The sequence below is a fragment of the Falco peregrinus genome, chromosome 2 (genome assembly GCF_023634155.1).
Source record: "Falco peregrinus isolate bFalPer1 chromosome 2, bFalPer1.pri, whole genome shotgun sequence".
Taxonomy (NCBI): domain Eukaryota; kingdom Metazoa; phylum Chordata; class Aves; order Falconiformes; family Falconidae; genus Falco; species Falco peregrinus.
In genome coordinates, this window is record NC_073722.1 from 82,485,514 (window position 1) to 82,503,063 (window position 17,550).

Below are 17,550 nucleotides of genomic sequence, written 5' to 3' on the forward strand. Positions count from 1 at the left end.
AGACTGGGGGGGCGCTCATTGCTGCCTACAGCTGCCTGAGAGGGGGTTGTAGGCCCTTGGGGGTCGGTCTCTCCTCCCAGGTAACAAGTGACAGGACAGGAGGAAATGGCCTCAAGTTGCACCAGGGGAGGGTTAGATTGGATGTTAGGAAAAATTTCTTCACTGAAAGTGTGGTCAAGCATTGGAACAGGCTGCCCAGGGAAGTGCTTGAGTCACCATCCCTGGAGGTATCTAAAAGATGGGTAGATGTGGCACTTAGGGAAACAGTTCAGTGGTGAACTTGGCAGCACTAGTTTTATGTTTGGACACAATGATCTTAAATTATTTTTCAACCTAAATGATTCTATGAGTCTATACAGTCTAATTGATTCAGCACTGAAAGGCAGGAACAGAAATGAAATTATTTTTGTGTCTCTTACTGTGAAATGGGTGGAAGTTATTTTAGTCTTTTTATGGTACACAATCATTCTATAAAAATCTATTAAATCTTTAGATTTGAAATATTTAGAAATTCAGAGCAACAACAGTTCAGGCCTATTGCTCTGTAGTTGGTATGAATTACATGTGAATGCTTGCCAACTTGTGCATTTCCGCCGACATAGAAAAGATAAACATTAGAAAGTGCTTTCTGTATCTCATCAAACAAGGATGACCATTCTTCCCCAGTGCAGAGGAGTCGAGCTGTTAATGTCAGGCTGCATCACATATTTACCCAATGCCAACTCAGTTTGAAGCCCCACTGACAGATGAATTAAATTAGCCACCACCTGCAGGTTTAATTTAATGGTTCCATCTTGCTTTCTACAGCTACCTGAAATGAGGTTGTAGGCGGGGGGGGATGGGGGGTTAGGTCCCTTCTCCCAAGTAACCAATCATAGGACAAGATGAAAGGGACTCAAGTTACTTCAGGAGAGTTTTAGATTGGATATTTGGAATTTTTTTTCACTGAAAAAGTGGTCAAGCACTGGAACAGGTTGTCCAGGAAGTGGTTGAGTCACCATCCCTGGTGGTCAAAAATGCATAGATGAAGTGCTTAACAACATGGTTTAGTGGTGGACTTGGCAGCCCGAGGTTAATGGTTGGACTTGATGATCTCAAAGGTCTTTTCCAACCTAAATGATTCTATGATTCTGTGATTCTAGGTAAACAAAATCATTAGAACTACACTAAGTTTCTTGTTCTGTACAAGCTTTTGTACAGATTTGAACTTGAACTCACTGTACCAGTTTCTTCAATACTGAGTATTCACGTATTTTTCTTGTACAGTTTAAAAAACGTAGAGAGTAATGCAATTTATTCCAGTAGATGTATTTCTGTTATCCAAACTTTCTCCATGATTTTCACAGTAGAACTCTCCCCTCAAATCCTACTATTCATTTCATCTTATTGTAAGCACCTGCCCAGCTAATGGTATATATTTGATATATGTGTATATGTATACACACCTATATGTATGTACATAAATGTCCATATAACTCATTTTAAAAACCAATGTATAACTTATTTCTGGTTTTCTCTCCTTATTGTCATTTATTCTTTACCCATTTTGCCAATCAGCAAGCTGTTCTGTTTCACTGCTGCTCTTAGAGACAAATCTACCGCCATTTGTTACACAAAAGGAGAGTTACAGATCTCTTCCCTCAGCTCTGACCCTGGGCCAGTTCTGCCAGACAACTGGACAGCAGCACAGAGGTTTCTGAGGCATCAGGTAAGGGAAGAAAGAGCTCCTGTGCAGTCATGGAAAGTCACACGAGGGAGTCTGATCTGTATCATTTTACCTGTTTCAACATAAATCATACATTCTTTATCCAACAGCATTTAAATAATATAGAATACATTTTCTCTTTCTGTACTTGCTAGAAAAACCTTAATTTAATATCTATTGTTTAAACCATAAGTAGGGATCTGCACAGAAACCAGGATACTGTATGAACATCTTTTTATGGGTTTTCTCCACATTTTATGGAAAACAGAGGGGGAAAGGGAAGCGTGTTCACTACCTTTTCCAACGCCTCCTTCCATATTCAATAGAGATAAGAAAAAGCACCAATCACCTGTTTTGCTGACTGACCTTCTATCTGAATGCCATACCTCATGTACTTTTCTTTTGCCAATATATTAAAATGAATTGATGTGCAACTTAAACATGATAATAGATGTGCATGTAAATGTTCTGAATCCTACAAACACTGTGATCTGCACTATTTTCAACCTTCCATTCTGCTTGGGATCTCAAGTGTCTCAGCATCATATGTGTGTTTAGAAAAGAAATTTTAACAAGTTTCCTTAGTAATTGGAACCTCTGCAATTCCCACAGTAATTGGGATCTCTGGGCTGGTAATGCATTTACAGATAGAAAATAAGTAGGGCATAACTGAAAAAGACTGTGAAAATTAATACAGTGCAGTAAAAGGCAAACTCATGTATACATCTCCTCCCCTCAACTCTGCTTGCTTTGAAGTTGTCAAAAGAATTTATAGCTCCTTCCTCTGATCCTGTCATTCCTTCCCTCTGAATTCCCTCTACTATACCAAAGGCCGTCTTTCCTCCTTGCCTTTCAGTCTCAGTCCTCCCCAATACTCACTAAGCTGCTAGCTAAAAATGGTGTTCTTATTTTACTTGCCCACTAGATAGTTCTGTCCATCCTCCCACGCTGTCCTTTGTGGCTGGGAAACCATCTTGATAATGAAATATAAAACCACTTGCTTTCTTTCTGTAAAATTATTTTAAAATTCCACTTAACTGCAATGTATCCAGTAAGCAAGTAATGAGTAGACAGGTGGTGAACAAAGACGTTTACCTTTATGTATTTAATAAAAAGACAACGAAATGTGTCTAAGGGGAAAGAGAAACATGTAAATTGTTAAAAAGCCCCATGTATTTCTATGTGAAAATCTTCTCACATTTTACTTCATTTCCTCCAGGTTGACAGAAAGTAGCACATGATATGCACTTTGTTCATGGATTCTTTTGAAGATGAGAAACCCAGCAGTAAATCTTCAGTTTCAAATAGCCATATTTTCTGGCGTATTTTGCAGAAAGCAGTGCCATTTGCTTACATGCCTTGTGTGCATCCAGCTGCAGGTGACCCTGCCACCACAGGTATGTGATGACACACCTTTCTTCAGTTCCTGATAACGCACAAGCAGTCCCTGGGGTCGCTGCTGGGAACCTCTGGCTGCTTGGTGATTACTTGTGTTGTAAAACAGACTTACTCCTGACCTGCTTGCAAAACCAAACAGGCTGCTTTCTGGTCAGGGAAGAAAAATACCCAACTTCTTTTCCCCATTTGCCCATTTGCTTTTCTCTTTCTTGCCAGCACAGGCAGACTGCTTGGTTTTCTTGAAACAGCCCACTAACGAGAACACAGAAAAAATACTCAGTGAGTATCTGTAGAAAAACAGCAGTTCTTCTGGTTTTAACCACACAAGCCTATGCCTGATCCACTGCAGTGAGGTCTGTCTGCTCTCTAGAAGGTTATTCTCTTTCCTTGTTAAGAATTATAGCCACATATTAAAGCACAATAAAGACAAACACTTCGGGCAAAGCCATATATGTAAAGCCTGCTGTTTCTAAGTCCTTATTTTAGCATTTTTAAGTTTTCACTTGTCATCCCAGATTTTTTTAACAGAAAACAAATATCTGAGAATGCTGTCCTTAATAAAAATAGATTAATTATATTTTCTTGATAATTAAGAAGGTTATTTATGAAATAAAACAATAGAGATTAATCCAATCATGCCAATAAATGATTGCTCATAATAAATATACCCTGCTAATGATAAATATACTGAACAACAAATAATTTTGAAGTTATTGTTAAGAAAGTTTTTCACTGTAAGGTTGTAATATTTTTGTTTTAAAATTATATCATCTGTCTTGGAATAGGAATACTGAATAGTAGAGAAAGAAAGGATATTGTGGAATTACAAAGGAAATCTAGAAGTGGATATTAATGGGCTGTAAAAATACTGTTATAGTGGTTCTTATTTTTATTTTGTTTCCCATGAATCCCAGGGTAGTATTTTCAGATATAACTAATTTTCCACAAATATCAATATAGGGTTTGTTACTGATATTAAATGGAAACAGGCCTGCCAAGTCCTGTTGTAAAAATAATTGTTCAATGGCATTTTTTCTGCTTCCTTGTTAGATCAGACACGCCACAGGTTAAGTGAGGGCACCCCAAAGAGGAGTGCAGAGGTGTAGGTACCACATGGAGGGCTTGCAATAGTGGAGATCTGTGCTCTTCATCCTGGAAAAGGTCACAGGACCTTATTTACTGGTGAGTGCCATCCTGGTGGGTTCTCGGGCAGATCTGGTTATTTGGTTGTTGTTCCTTATTAGAAATGTCAGGCCAGCATCAAACTGCTCCAAAAGTCAGGGAACTGATCTGCTGCAGTTTGGCCCTCCAACCAAGAGGTGACTTGGCTTTTACTTCTTCCTTGTTTACCTTATTCCATACTTTTACATGTGTAGAATAAGCAAAGACTAGCTCCAGCTGCACCCTCTCACATCATGATCCCTTACCAGGAATATTAAATAGTATTTACCTGTTCTAGCCAGTGTGCTTGCTGGCAGAAACCTGTAAAAGAAGGGTTTCCTGAAGTTTATAGAGTCATGCACTACATGCAAAGATGATGAACTGCACTTTGTGTTAGCAGGCTGGGGAAGTGGTGGGAAGTCATCAGGCCTGAGGTGTAGACTGCAGCCCATGGGTAGGGCAAAGTAATCCCAAGGACTTGTTCCCTTGGTGTTCCTCATTAACTTCTGTGATGCCGTGGGGCACACTCAAAAGCTGTGGCAAATTATGGCCGGGGAATTTTGGCCCAAAGGTGCTGAAGACAGTGTTGTTGCCTAGGTACTGGATGTGACACCTGTGTCCCCTGGCCCCTTTCTGCCTGAGATAGCTTCCACAGGGGCTTCAGGCAAGCTCTTCCTGGAGTTACTTAGCACTTGGATAAGGATTGCAGAATTTTGTGTGAAACAGTAACCGCAGGCAAATGGTTTGTATTTGGTTAGGCAAAAAGGCTACTTATTTCAACAAGCCATGGCAAAATATAGATTACTTTTTTCTCTTTACATAGTATTTTCATGCATATATTGCTGAATGCCATTGTAATATAGCATTCAGTAAGTTTATTCCAGGAAGTGAGAGCAAGTTTTTGCAATATTCCTCACTTACATAGAGGAAACAGTCAAAATCACATCTCTGGAAGAATTTTCTGGTAGTAAAATGATCTTTCCATTGAATCTTTTTTATCACCCCTGTAGGATAATTTCAGTTTAAAAAAGCCTCATTTCCTGATGCAGTACTCAAATTTTGGTCATATTCTGGATTCTGCCTTGGGACAATAGACTCTAATGTAGGAACAGAACTCAACAGATCAATGTTTTCTAGGGCAACAGTGGGAACCTTGGCTGAGTTGGGCAGTGAAGGACCTGCTGCTCCAAGGCTGGCATGAACAGACTTTGCAGGTCAGTGACCTCTAGGCTTGCAGAAGAAAGCCTCAGCCCTGCTGAAAAATGCTGTGGGGTGAATTCATCTGATTTTGGGGTAGCTGATGAATGAAACTGTTTCTGCAGACATTTTCCCTGGCTGTGGGACTAGCAGGGAAGTGAGGAACCTGAGCATTCAGCTCACAACAGCCTCACCAGAAGTGAAGACTATTGTTAGTTCATCTTTTTGCCAGAAAGGAAAGAACAACATGCTTATCTTCAAAAACAGCCTGTGAGTCATATGCTTCAGCTCAGTATCCCCAAGACAAAATTTTCTGGAGATAGTTTGGTTTTCTATTGTACATTACCCTGTCAGAGAAAAAAAAAAATATTTCTGCAGTTATATTCTGACTATCCCTGCCTGATACACAACAGTTATTTTACTTTGTTCTCTACTTTTACAGAGTTCTATAAGAGTTAATTATAAACATCTTGAAGTCCGTATACTGTCATTTGAAAATGCAATCTTTTTTTTTTTTTTTTTGTGGCACTCATTCCAATAACAAGACATAAAATACTAACAGTCTGAGCAGTTTCCAATTGCTTTCTTGGCTTTAAAATCATGTTTTTAGTTTCCGAGTATGGGGAAGAAAACAAGTGAAAGGCAAGTTGAAGTTTAGAAAACCCCAAAAAGTCAAGGAAGCCATAAGAGGATCCTGATGTAATTATTCTGACATTTTCTGCCTCATAATCTATTATCACCTTCTACTGGGTGTTCATTCACCTCTTGCAACTTGAATGTGTCCTTGAGGTTTGTAGCTTTATCTAGATGCCAGTCTGCCAATTCTGTGCTCTTTAAAGTGGAAAGTCTTAAAACACTGTTTTTCATTTATGCTAAGAGCTGAGCTGCATGGGGAGTAAAAGTCAGGTGGAAAACAGAGCTTTAAAGGATATGAAAGAGTAGAATTGCCTTTGATTTGACACTAAAAATTAGGGCTTGAGCTCTGTATGGTCTGGGATTCATGGTAGGGGTATGGGCCATGGGGTTCAGGCCAAAAGAATAAAAGTAAGCTTTTTGTTCCTGAAAAAGTTATGTAGTAGAAAAAGAAAATACATATTGTGTTTGCTTTCAGCTTTCTGAGGAGCTCCATCCTGACCGAGCAGCAGTGGGAGCAGAGGCACAAACCAGCCATGAGGCTGCGGGCTGGGAGACCTCCTGCAGCCTGGGTGTCGGGGGGCGTCCTGCCAAACCAGGAAAGGGCTGCACAGGCTGTACTGGTCCTTGCTGGCTCCCTGGCAGTCTGGCCTTTGAAACAGCTGCTTTCCTCAGTGGCTGACTTAGCTGAAAAATCGAATGGCCCCATACTGAGCTGAGACTGCTTACAGGCAAATTATAAACAGGTTTATCAAGCAGAGCACAGCCTGATTAATAAAATTATATTACTGTTACAGGTCCTGTTTCCAGAGTCTGAGTTGCATTAAAATTCAGAGGACATGTCTTGGGGCTGCTATCAATGATATAAATTGGAATACTTCTGTAGAGGCTGTTTGTAGGCTGAAATTTAGAATATCGTTCTGATTTTTTTAACCTACAGAAAGGTCAGTAATGACTTTGAGGTTACTGATATACACACCTAAATTCAACTCTTACTACCTTCCTTCTCCCCCTACCCTCTGCCCCTTAAAAGCTTATCTTTGTCTTGACAAGGGTATGTTTAAGTTGTTTTCATTCTTACAGGCTTATTGCAAAAGCCTGATTATTGTCATTTGACATATGCAGAGAGGTCAGTCAGTGTTTTATCTTTCTTCATTAGAAACACTTCTTTTTCCTACGGTTGTCATCTAGCAGTCATAAAGAAAATGGGCATGAGCATTTACTCATACTCAAGCAGTACCTGGAATGGAAGGCAGCTCTCTCAGACATTACTGATCTTAAACCAGCCTTGTAGAGTTAAATAAATGAAAAGGGTCAAATATTTCAGCACTTTATATTTCATTTAAATAATCTTCCAAAATGGCTTTCTTTACTATAGCTAAACTACTGACTCAATTTTCCTGTTCAGCAGTAATAAATGAAAACGTAAATGTGAAGTGTTACACGTTCAAACATGCATGCATGCAGTGACCATGTGAAATCAGCTGTTCCCACCACTTAGTACAGAGCAGTAGCTCATTGAAACACAGCATTACTTTGGACACATAAATGGAAGAATCCAGTACAGATACCATTAAAGACAATTTTAAAACACCTTATATTGAGGTATGGGTTATGTACACAGCTCTGGAGATAGTTAAAAGACGTGTAGATGCGGTGTTTAGGGACATCGTTTAGTGGTGGACTTGGCAGTGCTGGGTTAACGGTTGGATTTGATGATCTTGAAGTTCTTTCCAAAGTAAAAAGTTCTGTGATTATACATGCACAATCATGTGAAAATATATGTAGACATCATTGTCTTGTACATGTAATATGCAACATAACACTTATTTTCTGGAGCTCTGAATGTATGACTGCCTGCATTCACCCAGTTTTTACCTCCTCCTTTTTGCTGCAGCCTCTGATCCAGCACTGCTTCACTTCTAATGTTACAGTGATCAGATGAACCTCACAAAAAACATGCTTGAAGAGTAAAATTGGGCAAGTACATAGAAAGTCAGAGATGTTTTCTTTATTCATTTTCCACATGCAGTTTGTTCAAATTTGGGGTGTAGGGAAATAAATATATGGTCTGTAACCTCAGTGTTTAGAAAGCTAAGTAAATCAAGCTTGATTGTAGACTAAGCTATAACCTTTCACTTGCATTCTCTTGGCAAAAAATGCCACAAAATCATTTATAAGATTCAGGTTCACTGGAAGAATTTCTTAACTTACAATATCTATCTGAACTACTGTGGCAAAAAAAAAAAATAATAATCTGGCAGACTCAAAACCTACAGTTTGTTTCCTTAATTTGAGATGTTACTTCATTTAAAATTTACTTTGATTTCTTATAGGAAACATTTATTTGGATTTGTTGAAACATTTGGTAGATAAACTAATTTCTATTTTTCTTTCTGTGGTCTTTGTCAGATTTTTTATCTTAGTTGTTCAATTTCCAATTACATAGATGATAAAAAGCATTTCTTTGAGAAAAATGTCTTATTTGAATGAGCACAGTATTATGTATAAAATCTGTAGACTGTATATGATGGAGTACAAAAGGAGATAGTAGGGAAATAATACTGGATGAAATTCAATAAATTTTGTTGTACTGGGTCGCATGAACTCTGCCAAAACAGAATTCTAGAGAGGAGAAATGGAAAGAAAAGTGGAGAAGAAAAGCAAAAAGAGTCAGCAGTGCTGTAACACATATTGACGGAATGAAGAGTGTACACTGACTTTTGTCATGTTCGTAGGCAGGAGCTGAAACTGAGAGCTGGCTTGAACAGCCAGGCTAGCACACAGAACATACACTAGTTACACGGTAGGAGGGTGGCCGGGCTCCTTATTCCTGTGTTTCTGTACACCAAAAAGTTTTTTGAAATCAGGGAACATGCAAATAACCTTGACTGGTGCCGTCATGTCCCAGTGACCTAGATTTTTTCTGTTGTCTTTGATTCTTGCATCCTGCTGAGTTGTTACCCTTCCCAGCATACTGCAAATCAGTAAGTATTGGTTAAGCCGGTTAAGTATTTTGCAAATACCATTTGCGACAAGACAGAATCAGACCCTCAAATCTGCCAGGGTAATGGGGAGCAATTTGCTCAGAGTTCTCAAAGGACTGATGCTGTGACTAATTCTTAATACTTTCCTACTTTGATTGCCAAAGTCCTTATCTTCTGATTGACCTCACTGAACCACCACAGTTACTTGCTGCTTTAATTAAAGGCAGTTTTAAGTGGCCCTCTGTAGACCGGATCTGCACTAGATAGAAGTTGATATGACAGACCTGTCTTGATCTGGACGGAGGTATATCATGAACATCACTTGAGGATCCGTTGGCTTTGAGTTGGACACAGTCATACTGCTCCGGTAAGCGCGACTAAGACAAGAGGACCATTTATGTAAGTGAAGGATCAGGAGATGCATCTCTGATTAGCAGGCCCACCGTAGAGGTAACTTCTGTGGTTTTGTTGATGTTATTTTCTCTGAAAAGTCTTATATACTTGCTGCTGTGCACATTAACCATGCATATGTGAGCACGTGAAAGAATCGTATCTGTTGCTAATAATGGCTCCTTTGTCTCTTAAGTAAAACTGCGAACTTGTATAATCACAGTGGCTAATGCAGATAAAAAAAAGGCTCAACAGCCAAGAGTAAGGGACTCTCTCTAAATCAGATAAGTCTTAAGTAATTTGTAGGAGCACAGAATAACTACAAGTTATTTTTAGGATATGTCAGACTATTGTATAAATATTTATATACCCACAGTCTCTTATCTCCTGTAAGAGTTTCCGGGGTCACTATTAAAAGCTAACAGGGAGGATGACTGCAGGAAGCCCTTTGGCTTTACTTCTAGTAGATCTGGTGTGACTATCAAGGTGCAAACGAGGTGAAACCTGATCTCGGCCAAGTAGGAACTTCTGAGCTCAGTGAACAAATGCCTGGGCCAGCATGCTGCAGGTCCTGCCCCATAAATTAACAAAGACAGCCCGACAGGGATGGTAGAAAGTCTGCTGGGGGTCAAAGAGAAAGGTACAACAGAATAGGGGCAACTTGCTGAACAGGGGAATCATATGCTGACTGCAGATGTTGGTCTCTACTCCTTGACATCTGGCTGTTAGAGAAGTGCAGTCAATGCCAGAGCTCCATCACCAAAGAAGCCAGGGAGAGGAGAAAGTCCTGGTACATTTTGGCAAGAACCAACAGAGACCCCAAGGCTGTTTCAGGCCAGGGAAACAGAAAGCCAGAGAGGGTGTTGATTTCAGGTAGCAAGCACCACAGAGATCTCAGGGAATGCCATTTCATCTGCACTATCTATCACCCTCCTCAGACAGGCTCTCCTGAATTTGAGAGAAAAAAGGTAGAAAAACAATTTAATAATCAGCACTTACTAGTAACCTTAAGATTGTCCTTACCTACATGCTATTTCTTTGATTATATTTTTAAATTCATTCCTTTCTTTGAATTAGTTTTATTCACATTTATTTATCTTTTATGTCAGTGATATGTCAAAGGCTGACTTCAATATATAGAAAGAGTGAGTCCTCACAGAACAGTTCACTAGATATGCCAAGAACCATAATAAAAGATTTTGCACAATGCCACGAGTACTGCCTTTAAATGGACATCCATCCTTAAAAAGATCACAGGCTGGAAACATCTTCAATATTTGCTATAAGCAGAAGGCAGAAGCTTGAGCAATTTCTCACTGGAAGTCAGAAGATGCTTGAAATTTGCATTACTTGTCTGGATGATTGTCCATTGACACAGCCTGACATTTATTTCTTAGACAATCTCTGAACCTCAGAAACACAAATGTTTTATGGCAATGTAACAATCAATAATGAATGCTAAGTATGTAGGTTATTTTGTTATTTAGTTTGAAAGAGAAAAATGAACACTCATTCAGCATGGATCACAATTAGAGATGGGCTGAATAATCACATCTCTTAACAGCAGCAAACCCATGGTTGTCAGGAGAAATTATTGTTAACTCTTTTTCTCTCTGCTTTGCCCCATCTCTGTTGCTGTCTGATTTTCTTGCCGGTTCTGTCCTCTGAACACTGTGAAACAAAAGGTATAATTTTCTCAAAACTCCACATCACCCTTCAATTCAAACTTAAAATCTTAACTTTCAAACTTAACTTTTGCCCATTTTCAAACAATTTCATTGTCAAAATTAGTGTACTTGTGAAGAAAAGAGAGCCGATGAAAACAAACTAACGAAAAAAAAAAAAAAAAGACTAGTATTTCTAGGAGAGTGGACTGGTATTGGTTGATTTGTGATACAAATTTATGTTCAGTGTGATCTTTTTTTCTCTGTTTGCTTTTTTATCCTGTTCAAAAGTTTTGCATCTATGGTAAAGCTAGTAAATTTGGAGAATAATGAGAAGCAAAGAAGTGAGAATTGGTAGAGTAAGAATAAAAAGCTCTGATTCAGCACATTCACACTCTAAGCTGAGATGTGAAAATTCACAGGGAAATTATTTTGACACAAATCTTCAAGAGAACTTGGAATTTTTAAATGCATATATAATGCTTAGGCTATATTTATACATCAAAAGCGAACCCCCCATATTTAATACAATTTGCAGGTCAACACTTGGGAAAGCAAACATTATTTTCTATGCTGCTTCATATTCAGCCCTTAGTTTTGTCTGTTTTTATTGAAGATGTTAATGACTTTAAGCACCAGAATTTAATACACGGGTACAATGAACAGTATAAGCAAATTAGCATATTTAGAAGTATGTGTATACTGTAAGTTAAAGCTATAATGATTGTGCAGTAGCAGTCTGAGGCTAAATCTTTTATTATACTTGGTGCTCAACAGATAAGACTACTTCACAGCAAGCAAGCCTCTGCAGCTATTACTTCATTTCAGTGGGCAAACTCATTGACTGTAAAGAAATTGGTTCACAAGTGTGATTATTTTGAAAATTACTTACATGGCAGATCGCAATACTTGTACATTATTTAACTGACTAGATTTTCCCACAAGTTTCTCTAATTATGAGCCAGGGATATTTGATGCTTTTTAATGTGGAAATAATCATTGAACACCGTTCCAATGTGATCCTTATCGTTGCTATTGAAATCACATCTTTCTGCTATGCTGCCTTGTTTCTGGTATGAAGAGTATACAGTAACACATCAAGCAGGAAACAATAACTGTCAAAATGTTAGCAGCAGACTACTTTAAAAAACATTGCTTAGATTTTTCTAGAACCTTGTCATCTGACCTTACAGCTTCATGATCAGTATTTTCTGTGCAACATTGCTTACAATAGAAATGGGATGTGATGAGGACAGTAGAAAACCACCTCAGTTATAAAATTTATATACTGATTAATGTTAATATAGTACATAAAATCACCTAAGACTAAACAGTCCTTACGACAAAGCTGGTTTTCAGTGCGTGAGAAAGGCCAGGAAAGCAGTGCCTTGCTGGAAAAATGAGCTGTCTTGTAGCAGAAGACAGTTCCACGAGCACGGACGGCACTGAATACTCTTCAGTCAAATGTATAAAACTGTTCCCATCCATTCCAACCTGTATAACCTACTGTTTCATCTACAAAACGTTTGTCTATATATGAGACTGTTACATTGTCTCAAATAGGGCAAGAGACTTGGCCACCAAGATTAAAGGGTTAAACTCACAGAAACCTCACAAAAGCTAATCTTTCATCTCACGGTCAGAGAAAATGAAGTCCAAAGTATCATAAACATGGATATCTCTGGCACAAAAGAGAGAGAAAGAAAAGTCTCAAATGTACTTTTTCAGTAGTTGTATTCTGAGAAGCAAGAATGCTGGAGAAAAATCTGGAAGGAGACTTGAGGACAGGGAAAAGGTAATGAAAAAAAAAAACCCCACATCAGCCTTGGGAGTGGCAAGGAATTTGTTTTCATGAGTAATCCTAGATTTCAATCTCTTTTTTTTCTGCTTATTTCACTGTTAGTTCAAGCCAGTCTTGTAAAAACTGAAAAAATTATCTACTCAATCAGACCTCACAAAATACAGGAATAAAGATGGCAGTTTTAGAGAATTTGTCTGGGCTATGAGAGACCAGCACACATCCTCATCTAGCACAACAGACCCGAACCCACAACATCGTTGTCCTGTAACAGTGACTTTAGCCCTTAATTCAGGTATATTTAAGGTGTGTGTGAGTCTTAACTTTGTATACTCAAATTTAAAAGGTACACATTCACTAAGTTATAGGGATTGTTTATCCCTCCCTAAAAGGGAGGATTTAGGTGTTTGTTGCTCTTCTGTACATTTCAGTGTGCTGTACATAGCACGGAGGTTTTTGAGGGTAGTCCACCAACACAGACTGGTTCAAGCCTCAGGAATAACAAGGACTATGCCTTAAATCTTAGGAATTCTGTTTAATTTCCTAGCCATTTTGTTACTGAGTGGACAAGCGGAATTAATCTTTCTTTTTTTTTTAATGGAAAATAGTCTTAGTTGAGGTGCACAGCTTTAGGAAGTAGTAGATTATGAGCTATGGCTGTGTTATGAATTAGAAGCAGAGCTAAACAGGTATTTTCACAGACACAAACGAGGCGTATGAAACACCAACATCCTCAGCATTTCTTAAACATCCCATTTAGGCTGTTCTAGACCTTTGTAGACTCCATACCTCAGTGTCTGTATTTCCCTGTGCAGAAAAGTGGCTGCTCCATTTATGCATAGTCTCTCCATGCCTAGAGATAATTTCTTGTCCACTAAACAGAATTGAAATGAGAAATAAACTTTTGGTAATAAAAGGAGAAATTGCAGGGGGGAAAAAGAGCTTCTCTAGGACCTGGTAGTGGATTAAGAAATCAGCTTGCCACAGCTCAGGTATAATTGTCTGCAGTACTTATCTATCAAACCAGACTTTAGTGTCAATTTCTTTGTAGATTTTTCTTTTCCTACACTTTGTTTAAAACTGGATTTCAGTCTTAGCTTTCATTATGACAGAAAAACATCAGATCTGACAAATTGGACTAGAAAAGTGAGGGTTATTCTGTTCGATACTGAGTAACTCAGCCCTGCGGAAAAGAGACTCCCTTTAAGACAGAAGTTTTTTTATTACAGAGGAGCAAAGCCACAGAGAGATTTCTTTTGGAAATCCATGCTTTTCTGAAGAAAGGCAAACAAGTTGCAGAGACACTACCTGCAGGTGAAGATGTCTTCTAAACGTCCAGGAAAGGCTAGCCAAATTGGATTTGTCTGATATTACTATGTCAATTTTTATTAAAATGAACACTTAGAAATAATAAGAAAGTTTGATGATTTTGGGTAGAAAAACTAAAAATATTACACCGGCACTGCTATGAATGTCTTAAACCATCCAGACTCAGAGGTTTTTAAACTTCATTTCAGTGCTTTCCTGTGGCCATGGCTTTACTGCTGGGGATACTAATGGGGTGAAAAAGACTTTAACTGTCTTTAGAAGATTCAACTGGACAAATCTTATCTTCTCCAAAATCAATTACTACACTCGCTATTGTCTACTGAATAATACATAAGTGCACCAAATGTAATTCCATTGATATCTGGTGATTTCTGCATCCCTGTGAGGGAGAATTTTTTTTTACTTTAACAGCTCATGATTTATACTAGTGAATAGATTGTTTCTTAGTCCCCGAAGAGTCTTCACAAACAACTCTGGCCTCTCCGACCACACACTTCTATCCTTATCTATAGCTACAGCAGCACATTAACATGCTCAAACAATAGTTCATAGACACCAGTGTCGCAGCAGAAGTGCTTTCATGTGGTTTGGTTGAAAGCTTTTCTCTGAGGGATAATCATATTCCTAGTCATTAAGAAGAAAGAAAAAGAAATTAAACTCATTTCAGCTGTATTGAGACAGAAAAGAAAAAATTGAAGAGGGTGGCTGTTCAATTTTAGTAGGTGTTTGTCTCCAATAATATGTAAATTCTGCTTCACTAAAGCCCACATTTTCCATAAATTACTGCCATGTCCTATGGCAGAAGTAGATTCCTCAGGCTTTTTCTGTTTCCTGGTTAGCCCATTCTGTCTCATGGGAATTTCCAAGGATATCAGGTTTCCTTCTTGTTTGATGAAGGGAAGCTCTGAATAAGCACAATTCAGGCACCAACACTGAACAAAAGGTTAATGCTCAGTTGGTTTTCAGACTAATCTATGAATGGCAATCAGCTGTCACAATGTTAGTGACATGGTGCTTGAACCAGGTCCCAGAAGATTCCACAAGATCCACGTTAAGACACCTCACTAACTGTTCTGTAATACCAAGGGACATCAGAACGATGCTGAAAACATCACACCAGTCAGGGAGGTGAGCTAGCTAAAGAAAAACAATGAAGATCGGACAGTGCCTCAAACAGCACCTTGTTGCAGAATTTCAACACCTACCTCTAGCCTGTGGGGGAGTATCGTCGTTTTCCTTCTCTAAGACGATCTGAACACACATTCTGTTCCCAAGAGATTTCCTTGGATTCACTCTGTTGGTAGCACAGATGTCTGCCACCCGCACGTCTCCCTTTCTTCAGGACACACCGTCTCCCCGGCCCCCAGCTCCTGATCCACGCGTTGATCTCAGACAGCTGCCAGAGTTCTGCTCTCTGTTCTTTCTTTCTGAGTGAGCAGCTGTTCAAATTTGGGTGCTGTAGGTGTTCATCTATTCCCATCCACATTTTTTCTTTGAAAACTCAGTTTAAAAGTTTGAAGCTTTCTCTGGTGTAGTGTAAAAGAAGTAAAAATTATAAAGCTGTCATTCTAGCAATAGAAGTAATAATGTATCTATAGACAATTGATGTACTGGAATGTCATCAAGACCCAGTTAAAACATTAGTAGAGGCTATGCAGGAGTACTCTAATGGTGTGAGTAAATTGAAAAAAGTAAAGAAACGATGGTTCTGTTTGGTCCTATAGTTGGTCCACACTGGGTGGTTAAGTTATTTTGAAAAATCACTTACAAAAGTTCTCCTGTGTTCATTCTGTGCACAGTGTCCATGACCTGATACCAACTTCTGTTGTGAACCATTTTTACACCTGTGTAAAATATAAATGTAAAAAGTTCTGGTTTCGTAGAGTTTTACATCTACTCCATAAAGGTGTAAATAATGTAAAGAAGCAGTGAATGTAATTTTAGTTATGTAGGCTATATAAAAGGGAGGAGATCAGTTCATTTGTGTATTGCACATTTCCCTTTCTAGCATAAATATTTACAAATATTTTAACTTTTGGAAGTCAGTGCTTTACAACTAGAGTTAAAACTACGGTGGAAGACTTTTTTTAAAATTATTTTATTTAGATTATTTCAGTATACAGGAAGATGTTTGGAAAAAAAGTTCTAGAGCTGGTTTAACATAGTTGCATCCTGTAGATCCACTTGTCAAATCCCATTAGGATTTAAATTTTGAATTATAACTCACTTATAACTTTTCACTCATAACTCACTTAGGTTAGATCTTCAGGGGTTTTATGAACATCATACTCAAATAATTTGTCAGATGTCTGGTTAACACATAAAAATTATAGATGCTTGCATATGGACAATGAATACTTTTCATATTTTGTTCCTTTTGTTATGTAAAAGATTAATCCATAACTAGAGGTTTAAATGGAGGTTTTCAGAGTCTGAAAAGCACAGCTAGGATTGTAATTTTAGATCATATTTCAGCATGCTTTTTCTTTGTACAACATTGAAGAAAAAAAATAACAAAATATGAGAAAGTAATTGCTTCTTTTAAGAACGCATCATTTCATCTCCTTTCCACCTATTAATAAGCTTCCAGCCAAAATTGCCAAACAATTGTTTCAGTGATGTGGTAATATTTATTAAAACTATTTTGCAGTAAGATTTCAACTGAAGCAGACCTGAAACATTAAACAACCATAAATGTAGATTGAAGAATAGTTGGATGTCAATAGAAGCAGTAAGAAGTATTTTTTAATAAGATTTTAAAAGTTTTACTACAATTTGGTGTTCTTTTAATTCATAGCCTTTAGTACTTTTTCTTGTAATAGGTTATATTTTAGTGCAAGTCTTGGAGATGCAACAAATGTAAATGAATATTTTTAAAAAAGCATTAAAAGTCAAACATCTAAAGTCATTCAGAGTTTTTCACTACTCTAAAAAAGCAAGCAATTTGAAAGGAATTGCCACTTATTTTTGAAAGCACTGTGTTGCGAACAGCGTCATATCTTATCTTTGAAACATCATCCAACTCTGTCAAATAGCTAACGAGTTGTTGATTCAGGGGTCTACATCACCCAAAAACTTGGCTTACAGATGGATCTTAGTTCTGTTTGACAACTTCTACTTTGTACCTGGGCTCTTTTTTGGTCTGAGCCAACTGGTTTTCTCCAGGGCAGAATTCAGTTGTTGGTCTAGCGATGGTTGACTAGAGATCTTTCCCAATCTGGGAGATCGATATGACAAGGACCCTGTGGCAGGGGCTCTCTGTCTCTGACCTTCGCAGGTCTCCAAAGT

The 17,550-nt window shown here is 38.2% G+C and overlaps 1 long non-coding RNA gene across 1 annotated transcript in view; it reads left to right on the plus strand.

Moving 5' to 3' along the window:
- The window catches only part of LOC114010220 (uncharacterized), a 33,160-nt gene extending 27,307 nt beyond the window's left edge, over window positions 1–5,853 (plus strand). The window contains exons 2-5 of the long non-coding RNA XR_008745903.1: window positions 1,558–1,708; window positions 2,925–3,382; window positions 4,154–4,285; window positions 5,275–5,853. This is a non-coding gene — a long non-coding RNA (uncharacterized LOC114010220). The remainder of the gene's footprint in view (window positions 1–1,557; window positions 1,709–2,924; window positions 3,383–4,153; window positions 4,286–5,274) is intronic.
- Window positions 5,854–17,550: the final 11,697 nt, after the last annotated feature.